Here is an 11704-nt window from a genome sequence, read left to right on the forward strand (position 1 = left end):
TCTTTCACCTGCTCCTCAGACATCTTATAATCTAGTAGATAGTTATATAGTTTCTTTTTTATTATTATTATTAATTTTCAATAAACAAACATAGACAAACAAAACACAAAACATGGAAACATAAAACTACTTTTTGGACAGCGGCTTAATCCCGGGTTACATCTTTTTGTACAGACATAAATCAAATTCATGCTCACCTTATATACCATTTCATATCTTATTTACCATTCTATATTTTCTATATAGCTTCTCCCCTCTTTTCACTCTCTTAATTCTATTTTTTTTATTTCATCTTGATTTAAATCATTATACTTGTATCTTTTGTCCATTCTTTTTCAATTATCTATTTATCTCTTCTCTTTAACACAAAATTTCTCCTGTAATCACTGATTGAAGTGTGACGCCTTTCTATCTTTCCTCTAAATTTAACACTTAAAATAATATATAATTTCCATTCTGATTCTGCTTAGTACATTCTACATACTACATTTTAAAATAAGAAAATAATAAATTTATAATATACTTAAATATATAATTTCCATTCTAATTCTGCTTAGTACATTCTATGTACTACATTTTAAAATAAGAAAATAATAAGTTTATAATATAGTTAAAACAATAATCCATAGCAAATTAAACTCTATCATTAAATCCTAAACATTTTACACATTCCCTTTAATATTTAATAAATCATATAATATTCCAATTTTCTAACTCTATTTCAAATACAAATACTACAATACAGTCATGTACTTTTGCAGAATCTCTTTTAACTGTATTTTACTCTTTGTCTCTGAAAAAAATCGGTTTTTTTACATCTTGTTTCAAGCCTTTGTAACTTCTCTTCCCTTTTTCCCTTCCTTTCTTGTCTAATCTAGCCTTTTTACCCCCCTCCCCCCCTCCCCATCTCTTAATCTCCGCTGTCTTAGTCTCCCCTCTCTGTTGTATTCCTCTTTTCTTTTCTTTTTTGAAAACAATTTTATTGATTTTTTAAAAACAAACAAAACAAACAAAACATAAAAACATCAGCTCTCTTCCATACATATATACAAACAGTGTGTCGGTTGGTTCATCAGTTTTGTGCATTCATTTCGTAGTCTCAATTACAGTTACATTACATAATAACTCCTATTATCAATCCAAACTTATATATCCTAGTATCACTATTAGAAAATCATTTGACTATAATTTTATTCATTCATACTTTATGAGATAACTATAATTTAAATAGTTTATTCTATAACAAATCATATAATCATACCAAATCTATTCTAAAAACACTTTATAAATATGATGTCAAATAACAAAAGAAAAAGAAAAAGCAAAGATATTCCTTGTTATCTAACATTCTAAATATTCTATTATTAAATTTTATCATCCAACCATTGATAGAAAAGGTCCCAAATTTTATAGAATTGTTTATCCTCTTGCTCTCTAATTTCAAATGTCAATCTACTCATCTCAGCACATTCCAATATTTTCTTAATAATTTCTTCCTGCAATGGTATTTTCTCATTCACCCTTTTCATCCAATAGTTCCCCATATCTAACTGTTTGTTCCTTCTTATAAATTATAGGATAGGAAAATGCTTCAATAGTCGATAACCAAACTGGAATTTTCAAATAACATTGTCTTTTTATCTTTTCCCAGTTTAACCACAAAGACTCCCGTATATAATGTCTTCTAAAGTAACCCTGTGTTTTAGTTCCCTTATACCATAAAAAAGCGTGCCAACCCAACAGCAAATCATGACCTTCTAGTGTCAACAATCTAGTCTTTCTTAGCGTTATCCATTCCTTGACCCACATCAAATTTGCAGCTTGGTAATACAACTCCCAATTAGGCAGGCCAAAACCTCCTCTAATTTTAGCGTCTTGCAAAAGCTTTAGCTTTATTCTCACTTTCTTACCTTGCCATATATACTTCAGCACAATTTTATTTAAGTCTTCAAAATAGTCTTTTCCGAGCCTAATTGGTATTGTTTGAAACAAATATAAGATTCTGGGTAAAATATTCATCTTGATTGTTGAAATTCTCCCTATTAATGACAATTGTAGGTTTTCCCATTTCTTCAAATCTAAGGCTATCTATTGTTTAAGTTTAATATAATTATTCTCTTTTAATGTACTACATCTTGATGTCAAGTATATCCCCAAATACTTGACCTTGTTCGTGACTTGGATTTTCAACAGGTCTGCCAGTTCTTCTCTTTGTCTTAGTAGCATGTTCTTTGTCAAGATCTTTGTTTTATCTTTATTTATTTTCAGACCAGCCACCTCGCCATATGTCACTATCTTTTCCAATAGCTTTGGAGCTGTTTCTAAAGGGTCTTCCAAAATAAAGGCTAAGTCATCCGCAAAGGCTTGCAATTTGAATTCTTCCTTTTTAATTTTCATTCCTTTTATGCTTTTGTCATCCCTAATATTTCTATTCAACACTTCCAAGGTCAATACAAATAGCAAAGGAGATAGGGGACATCCTTGTCTTGTGCCTTTTCTTATATTAATAAAGTCTGTAAGTTCTCCCTCCATCATTACCTTTGCCGTTTGCTTATGATATATGGCTTCTATTGCTTGAATAAATTTTCTGGCAAAACCCATCTGTTTCAGTAGTAGTAACATAAATCTCCAGTTCACATTATCAAATGCCTTTTGAGCATCTAGGAATATCAAAGCCATTTGCTTTTCAGGATGTGCCTCATAGTATTCCAAAGTATCCAGGATTACTCTCATATTGTTTCTAATTTGTCTGTTTGGCAGAAATCCATTTTGGTCTGGATGAATGAAATTATTTAAATATTTTTTAAGTCTTTCTGCAAAAATTGAAGCAAAGATTTTATAGTCTGCATTTAATAAAGAAATAGGTCTATATTTCTTAATTTGCAGTGGATCAGCCTCTTCTTTTGGAATAAGTGTAATATAGCCTCTGACCATGTTTTAGGTATCATCTTCTTTGACATAGCTTCATTCATGACTTCTAATAATGGAATGCTCAATGATTCTTGTAGTGTTTTATAGAATTCTGCTGGAAGCCCATCTGGACCTGGTGCTTTCCCATTATTTTGTTTCTTAAGTGCTTCAGTTAATTCCATCATTGTTTTCTGTTGCTTTCTGACATTGTATTGGTTTTTCATCTTATTTTTCCCTTTTTGGTTGTTTTTTTAAGTCTTAAATTCTCCATTCTCTTTCCCTTCTTTCCCTTTTCTTCCTCAGCTAAAGTTATTTGTTAATTAAAGATGGCTTCTTCTTCTTCATCCCAGTCTTCTTGTTGTTGTAATTCCTGATAAGTAGAAATTGCCATTTCCAAAAAGTGGAAAACAGATCCAGAAGAGCCCTTTCCTGCTTGTTCCTCTTCTTTTAACTTTTGAAATTCCATTTTCAATTCTTCAACAGATAATGCCATTGTGAGATTTTTTTAAACAACCCAAAAGTTTTTAGTCTTTCAAACAATAGTTTCCAAAAGTCCCAAAGTCACCAAGCAATCCAAATCAACACAAGCTGTTTCATTTAGCACTTTCTTCTTTTTATACTTTCTCTTTCTGGGGTAGGATTCAATTGCAAAGTTCCAAAATGTATTTTTTAGAAGTCTTATTACAATTTATCTCTGATCTTATAAGTTCAAAGCAGTCTCCTCCAGCAAAGTCTTAATATAAATTCTTTACCTCTCCCTTCCCACTTATAGCAAAAGATTTTTTTTTAAATTTTTAATTCCAATGTTCAGAAATCTTTAATGTCCTCTTGGCTTTAATTTTCAAATTTAATTACCTTCTGTTGCCAAAACGGGTTTTTCCGATTTTCATCTGCTATCTCCGTAGGGAAGGAGAGTGAGAAAAAATGAACTTTCCCTTTTCACTTTCTTCCGCTGCTTTTTACGATCTTCTTAGGGAACAATGTATCTTGAGTAAGTTGAATTTCCAGGGTATTTAGATGTTCCTTGTTATCCTGGTTTAGCCAAAAACTTTCACTTTCTCAGCTTCCTCCTGCACAATCTTGTCCAGATGAAAGTTTCTTTGTGGTGGCCATTGCTGAACGCCGCTCCACCGCTTTTGGAAAAAGGAGTTGAGCCAGCTGGGGAGGGGGGTTGCGATTTTCCCGGACCCCTGCTGGGCCTTCTCTATCTTCAGTCACCTCTACGGGGTGACTATTAACCCCCAAATTCAGCTGGATTGGGGGCACGCCAGCGGCGAGCGCAGCAGGAACCGCGCATGATCGCGGATTCCTGCCACCACCAAAACCTTGCAAACCCTGATAGTTATATAGTTTCTTTATTTGTTTCTTTTCTCATCCTAATAATATTTTATCTAACATTGTATCTTGATGATTTATTCCCCATTCTTTTTTATCCCTTTCATATCTGGATTGTACTTGGAGATATGCCCACCATTCCAGTGCTAAGCCCTGTTGACTAAATTCAAGTATTTGTTTTAATCTTCCTTCATCTGTTAGGATACCTTTGTATGTAATTACCTTTTTTTGGTTATAGAGGTTTGGGTATGATATAACTTCTAAGGGGGAAAGCCAGCTTGGAGTTTCCATATAATTTTGCAATCTTATTTTATTCCAAATTGATATTAGGGCTTGTCGGATTTTATGTCTCAAAAAATATTGATGTGTTGTATGTCTATTAGGCCACAGATATGTGTGCCAGCCCTGTTGTAGATTATGCCCTTCTAAAAATAAAAGTCTTCCCCCCTGCCCCAAGTTTATCCAATCTTATAATATATCTTGATTTCACCGAAGCATTTCACAAAGCATCTACATGCTGTTTACCAAGCCATTTAAATGTCAGCCTGACGGCCTGGTAATTTAAGGTGGCTCAAAAATCACAGGCAAAATGGGCTTTGGAGGCAGGCATCATCAAGGGCAGCAGTGCAGCCCAGGGGAGGCCTGAGTGATCATATTGTTGTTATGGTCCATTTGGTCCATTTAGAACAGAAGGGGGACTCATCCAATTTGCAGCTGAAACTAAGCTGGCAGGAACAGCCCACACCCCAGAAGACAAGCTCAGGATCCAAAAAGATCTTGACAGACTTGAACAATGGGCCCCATCCAACAACATGAAATTTAATGAGGAGAAAAGCAAGGTTTTACACCTGGGAAGGAAAAGCCAAAGGCACAAGTATAGATTAGGGGAAACCTGGCTCAAATACAGTAGCTGTGAGAGGGACCTTGGAGTTCCAGTTGGACGATCACTTAAACATGAGCCACCCGTGTGCAGCAGCAGCCAAAAAAAATCAATTTTCTGTGTTTCTGCTTCTGTCTAAGTTTAAAACAATACTTTTAAAAGTTTGACGCTTTGGAAAGCATGGCGGTTCCAGTGGCATCTGGTGAGCTCTTGCTGGCCCTTGAAAAGTAGGGGGAAGCGGGTGTGAGTGTTGCACCAGGCCATACCCAGATACGCAGCAGGTCTCAAAGGGGAACAGCCTCTGACATGTTAGAACAATGTGGGTAAGGGAAGTCAGCAAGCTGAACCCATAACTTTGGGATAAGGATTAGCTCTGAGGTTTGGGTCAGCTCGGGTGCAAACAGGGGTGGGTTTCTATCGCTTCAGACTGGTTCTATAGAAATGGATGTTAACATCACTGGTAGTTCTAAGAACCGGTAAAACCAACCCTTGCTTGGCCCTGCCCCTCTCCACCGCTCCTACGGGCCAAAAACTGAATTTTTATTACTGCGCATGCGTGAAAATCCCTTCCTCATTCTCCCCCGCCCACCGCTCCCTTTGCTGCCCCTGCCCCCATCCCATCTGCTGCTCCAAAGTTAAAAAAAACGTTTATTTTTTAAAAACCCGTTTTTTTTTACTGTGCACGCACGAAAATCCTTTCCTCATTCTCCCCCGCCCCGCCCCTACTTATAGCGCATGTGCGCTAACTACAAAAAAAATCCCACTTGGCGCCATCACTTACACCAGGGGTTCCCAACCACCGGGCCATGGACCAGTACCGGTCCGTGGAACATTTCCTACCGGGCCGCCAGTTTGCAGGGCGCCACCATCTTGTTTGATGAGAAAGTGCTTCCGGGTGAGCTTTTCTGGTTGGAAAGCGGCGTTTGGGTGCTGAAAGACTCCTCGCGCCTTAGTTTCATCGAAGGGGGGGGGCTTCGAACGAAACTAAGGCGCAAGGATTCTTTCAGCACCCAAGGCAAGGCGAGCTGAGTGACCGTCCTGAAGCTGTCCCGAAGCGAAGCCCATCAACAAAGGTACAAAGGAGGAGTTGAAGGTGGCAGGGAGAAGTGGGGGACGGCTGGCTGGCCGGTCGCTCGGCTCGCCTTGCCTTGTCATGCGTGCTGATGCCGGTACCGGGCCGCGGATCATTTTGTGATGCTGGTACTGGGCCGTGGCACAAAAAAGGTTGGGCGCCACTGGCTTACACCACCACCACCAGCAGCAGCAGCAACAGCAGCAGTCAAGCCAGCCAGCAGGCGCTGCCTTCCTTCTGCCGCCCTGCTGAGTGATTGAGGGCCACTGCTGCTAACTGTGCTCGCCCGGCTGGCCTGTCTCCCATGCCTGCCTCGCCTCCCGAGTCCGATATGCCTGCCTTACTTTAAAGAAGATGCAAAGCTCAGCCGCCGCCGCCGCTAGCTGTCCTCACCTGCCCTGACTGCCTATCCCACCGGCCTCCACAGACGCAGATCGGTAAGTACGACCTCCAACCCGGTTGTCTACCTACCACCACCAGTCCTGATTGATTGCCGAATCCCGGGATACGCACCGCCCTTGCTGACGCTCCCTGCCTTGCCCACTCTCACCTTCCCTCACCCACTGTGGCCCAAGGGTTGCTGCCTTGCCTTCCTACCACCGATTGGTAGTGAGGAGGCAAAGCAGCAAGTCCTGCTGGGCCAGTCCCTATCTCCTCCTGGCACTGCTGCCGCCAGCCCGGTCGAGAGCTGACTCCTGGGCCGGCCGGCCTCCCCGCAGCAAGAAGACTGAGGAGGACCCCGGCACAGTTGGTTAGCCAACTTGCCTGTCTCCTTTTTGGTAAGTTGCCTTTTTATATTTATGTATTTATTTATTTTTTACTATCTGTTTTTGTTTTTATTAATCATAAAAACAAAACAGATACTAAAGAAATAAACGCAAATAAAAATTATTTTACTATTCATCTTGATGTTTCTTTAAGCAAAGAAAAAACATCAAGATAAATAGTAAAGTTTTCTTTATGTGTTTATTTCTTTAGTATGTTTTTTTTTATGATTAATAAAAACAAAAATAAAGAGTAAAAAAATATATAAATACATAAATAAAGAAAAGCAACTTACCAAAAGTGAGACAGGCAACTTCTTGTTACATTGATGTTATACATTGTATGTTTCTGCTTCAATCGATATATAGCAACATCAATGTAACAAGAAGTTGCATGCATACATAAATGGATTTTTTTTAAAATAAAAGTGTTTTTTTTTAAACATAAACAAAACAAACAAACATAAACCATCTTCAGTTACATAGTGTGTTGGTTGGTACAAATCACTTGTGCACAATCTCTGCAGGGCTAATATTAAAGGAGATTGGGGACCCCTTGTACTTGCCTAGGGTGTCATCGAAGACCTCTTGGAAGTCTCGTACGAGCGTCGCTTCCCAGTCTTCGTCATCTGTGTGGTTGATGCCTGCCATCTCGATCCCCAGGGGTGCGAACCATTGCAAACCGAGTAGGCTGGGGCGGTCTTTGTCAATGATTGTGAGTGGTAGGATGCTGGTATGGTTTTTGAAAGAAATCTTGAAGTGTCCTGTACCAGCGACTGGGATGCGGTTTCCTTGATAGTCTCTTAAAATCAGTTTCTGGTCGTTTAGTTTTTCGCGGCTTATGGTGGGTATCAGGCGTTTTATGGTCCGCCAAGATACCATAGATAGATAGGAGCCAGAGTCTACTTCCATGGTGCATAGTTGGTTTTCGATGGCGACCTCAACACTTATCTTCCGTGCGTCTATTGGTGAAGCGTGACCGATGATAACTGTTTGGTGCGTTTCTTCCCTTCTTGGTGGATCTATGAACTTCTTAGTTTGGCTATCCCGGCTCCATCTGCTGTCGGTCAGGTGGTCCCGGTTTTTGGTGGGGGTGCTATCTAGTCTTCTCAGACTGTTTCCTCGACGCCGGGGGCTGAAATCTCTTTTGTTGCGGCATACTTTGGCGATATGCCCTCGTTTCTCGCAAAAACGGCAAACAGCATCCAGGACTTTGCATTCAGAATGTGGGTGATTTCCTCCACAGCTGGCACACTGGTACCTCGACTTACGACTGCGCCGGTCTTGCCGTTCGTGATCTGACTGAAGTCTGTGAATTTCTTCCTCTTCGCTGTCAGAAGGGGATTCAATGTCGCCATGGTGGGTGGAGGCTGCGAGTTTTTCTGTTGCGGTGGTCGTCTTGCCGGTTGAATCAGTTCCGTTTGAACACCACATTCGCGCCGCTGACTTACGGGTGGCTTCGGCTGCGGTGGCTTCAGCTATGGCGTCAGTGAGGGAGATGTCCCCTTTGGCCATTAACCTGCTTTGAAGTGTCGGGTCTTTCAGGCCAAGGACGACCCGGTCACGCATGGCCTCATCCAGGTTAGTGAATCCGCACAGACCCCCTAGGTCCCTCAGGTCAGCTACGAACTCACTGATGCTCTCACCCTCGTGCTGGTCTCACTGATAGAAATCGTGCCTTCGGATGAGCGTCGGTATGGCTGGAGCGTAGTGGTTCTGGAGGATGGGAGCTAGGGTGTCCCAATCCATCGTCTTGACATCTGTGGGCTTCGCTAGTGCCTTGGCCATTTTAAAGACAGCGGGCCCGCAATGCGTTAAGAAGACTGCTCGCTTCTTGCTGCTGGTAGCGTCTTTTAAGTTATTGGATTCCAAAAACATTTGGAAGCGATCAATGTAGGACTCCCAGTCCTCGCTGGCTGGGTGGAATGGTGCGGGCGGCGCAGCGCTGCTGGCCATTTCGCTGGTCGTCTTAGCGCTTTTTGCCACATCCTAATCAACCTTGTTGTCTCAGAATCCCACCCTCGTCGCCAGTGTTAAGTATGGTCGGTGGGCCCCATTGAGACACGAGGCTTGAGTAGTGAACAACAGCTCTTTATTAAGGAGGCAGATTCTGAGACAAACAAGCCTAGCCGCGGTAGCCCTTTATATAGAGCTGGCCGCGGCCAGGCAGCCTATGACAGTCTTTTAAGCTTGCCACGCTTGGTTTCACCCAATCGCGGCAAACCCCATACAAACCAATCAGGAATGCTTATATCGTCCAATCACGGCCCAGCTCTTCCGGACCAATAGGAATGCAGGTCTACGAGCCTGCTAGTATGGAACAAGCAGGATGCCATAAGCAAAGGACTGGAGAAGATGACTGAGAAATATCTGGGTAGTACATGTAGAGTGTTTGGGAACAGGGTTGCATTCATGTAGAACTGCAGTTGCAATAGTAGATTTCATTGCAAAAGATATCAGGAAACTTTTATTTACCAAAATTATTGAGAAAATTCACAAAATCTGATAATTGACGAAGCCTCAACAATATCTTCCAAACCAGTTCTTATACTGTACTTAAAAGTTGAGGGTCCAGCTTTCTCACCAACAATTTTCCTTGAACTAGTAGAATTAGATAGACAAGATGCAGGGACAATATATTGTTCGGTTATAGAATGTTTGAATAAAGTTGGGTTTAATGGAAACTATCTGGAGAAACATTTAATTGGATTTGGCTCTGATGGAGCCAGTGTTATGCTTGGGAGAAAATCTGGGGTAAGCACTAGGATAGCCAAAGAGTTTCCAAATATTATAATATGGCACTGTTTAAACCATCGTCTGCAACTTGTTTTAGATGATTCCATTAGGCTAATAAAGCAAATCAATCATTTTCAAATTTTTATTGATAAAATATATTCTATTTTCCATCAATCAAATAAGAACCTAATTGAACTTAACAAAATTTCCGAACAACTTGAGATTGAAATTATAAAAATTGGTAGCGTTTTTGGACCAAGATGGGCTGCCTGTAGTTTAAGATCAATCCTTGCTGTGTGGCAGGCTTATCCAGCACTACATCAGGTTTTTTGTTCAAATAAAAAATACTCCGGTATGGCTGCCCGTCTTGAAAACTCATATTTTCTCACTGATTTGGCCTTGAAGATTGATGTGCTAAATGAAATATCTCTCCTTACTAATGCACTGCAAGCGAGAAACATAGACATTATAAAGGCTGAAAAACTTGTGCTAAGATCAATTAGATCATTTGAAATGCTTATAGAGGAAAAGGGTTCATATGAAAATAAGATTGATGAATTAATTACTTCAGAAACCTTTAAAAATATAAATTTTATACAAAATCATCGATTTGTGGGACTTCCTCATGAAAAACTTATACAAAGCATTGTAACTAGTTTGAAGAAAAGATTGATGGATTGTGAACATTTAAAAACAGGCTGCCAATTTAAAGACATTGATCAATTAAAATTTCTAAATTATTTGGAGCCAGATGATTGGAACATTGAAGAAGTGATGGTTCCATGGAGAGCAGCTGAAGGACAATTGGTTGCATTGGGTCAAATTTTCAATTATGAAATCAATATTAATGATTATCGTGATTTCATAGAAAATGTACTAAAAGATTCTAAAAATTATACAATTCCTTGCAGCATTAAAAAGGCTAGGGATATTATTAAAACTATTGTAGTCAGTTCAGCAGAGGCAGAACGGGGCTTCTCGCAGATGAACATAATATGTTCAGAAGGCAGAAGTCGCCTTACAGTTTCCAATATTACCAACCTCCTGACCATCAGCTTAATTGGCTTCCCTGTGCAAGAATGGGACCCTGTTCCTAGAGGAAAGAAGTGGTTACGGGCACATCATCACACAGCTGATGATGCTTGTGTTAAACACAAGAAAACTGTAACTCAGGACAATAATAGAAAAGCAATTTGGGAGCACTTTAAATAAGTTTTATTGTTTTTTGTAAAGTTTTGTTATGTAATAGTTTTTGATTAATCTATTAAAATGTTGTAACAATATAGTTTTGTGCACCTTTTTATTATTTAAGCATTAAAGACGTGACATAATAAACTACCTTTTGTTTTGTTATATCTTTTTTAATACTTAGTCATTAGGACAAAGATGTGAGTTGGCCTCATCCAGCCCTCTGCAGCCTTCCCCATAGCTGCCTGTGCCTCGCCTTGCCCTCTCCAGGGTTCGCCAGGCCTTGGAAACTGGCAAAAAGCACTTGCTAAGCAATTGGCCACTAAGTGAGCACCTGGTCATTAAGTGAGGGCCACTTAGATTTGGGTTGCCAGCCACATGCCTCCCCAGGCCTTGGAAACTGACAAAAAGCACTTGCTGAGCAATTGGCCACTAAGTGAGGACTGGTCATTAAGTGAGGAGTGTTGAGGTAATTCCCTGTTAGGAGAATGAGTGCATACAGGGAGATGTATTTGAGAGTAGTGTTTGAATAATAGGGAGACGTATTTGAGAGTAGTGTTTGAATAATACACACACAGCACACAGATACACTGTACAGTAAATGTAGGTTTTTACTTTCCATAAAGGTTTAAGCAAAGTTCAAAAACAAGCAGTCCAAAATCATTCACAGGTAAATCAGTCAGTTTTCAATCCAGGGATAATCCAATAACAAAGTCCGGTGTCAAAAACAGTTCAGTATCAAACTTACATCAAATCCAGGAATAGCAGTCAATTAGAAGAAAAATGGAGGAACGGCAATACTCTCCAACAGAAGGAAAC

At 40.0% G+C, this 11704-nt stretch overlaps 1 pseudogene; it reads left to right on the forward strand.

Annotated features, from left to right (window-relative positions):
* Positions 1-5305: 5305 nt before the first annotated feature.
* LOC148124695 (E3 SUMO-protein ligase KIAA1586 pseudogene) lies at positions 5306-10948 on the forward strand (annotated as a pseudogene).
* The last annotated feature ends 756 nt before the right edge of the window (positions 10949-11704 follow it).

Source organism: Pseudonaja textilis, chromosome 14 (genome assembly GCF_049901715.1).
Source record: "Pseudonaja textilis isolate UNSWEBS1 chromosome 14, rPseTex1.2, whole genome shotgun sequence".
NCBI lineage: Eukaryota > Metazoa > Chordata > Lepidosauria > Squamata > Elapidae > Pseudonaja > Pseudonaja textilis.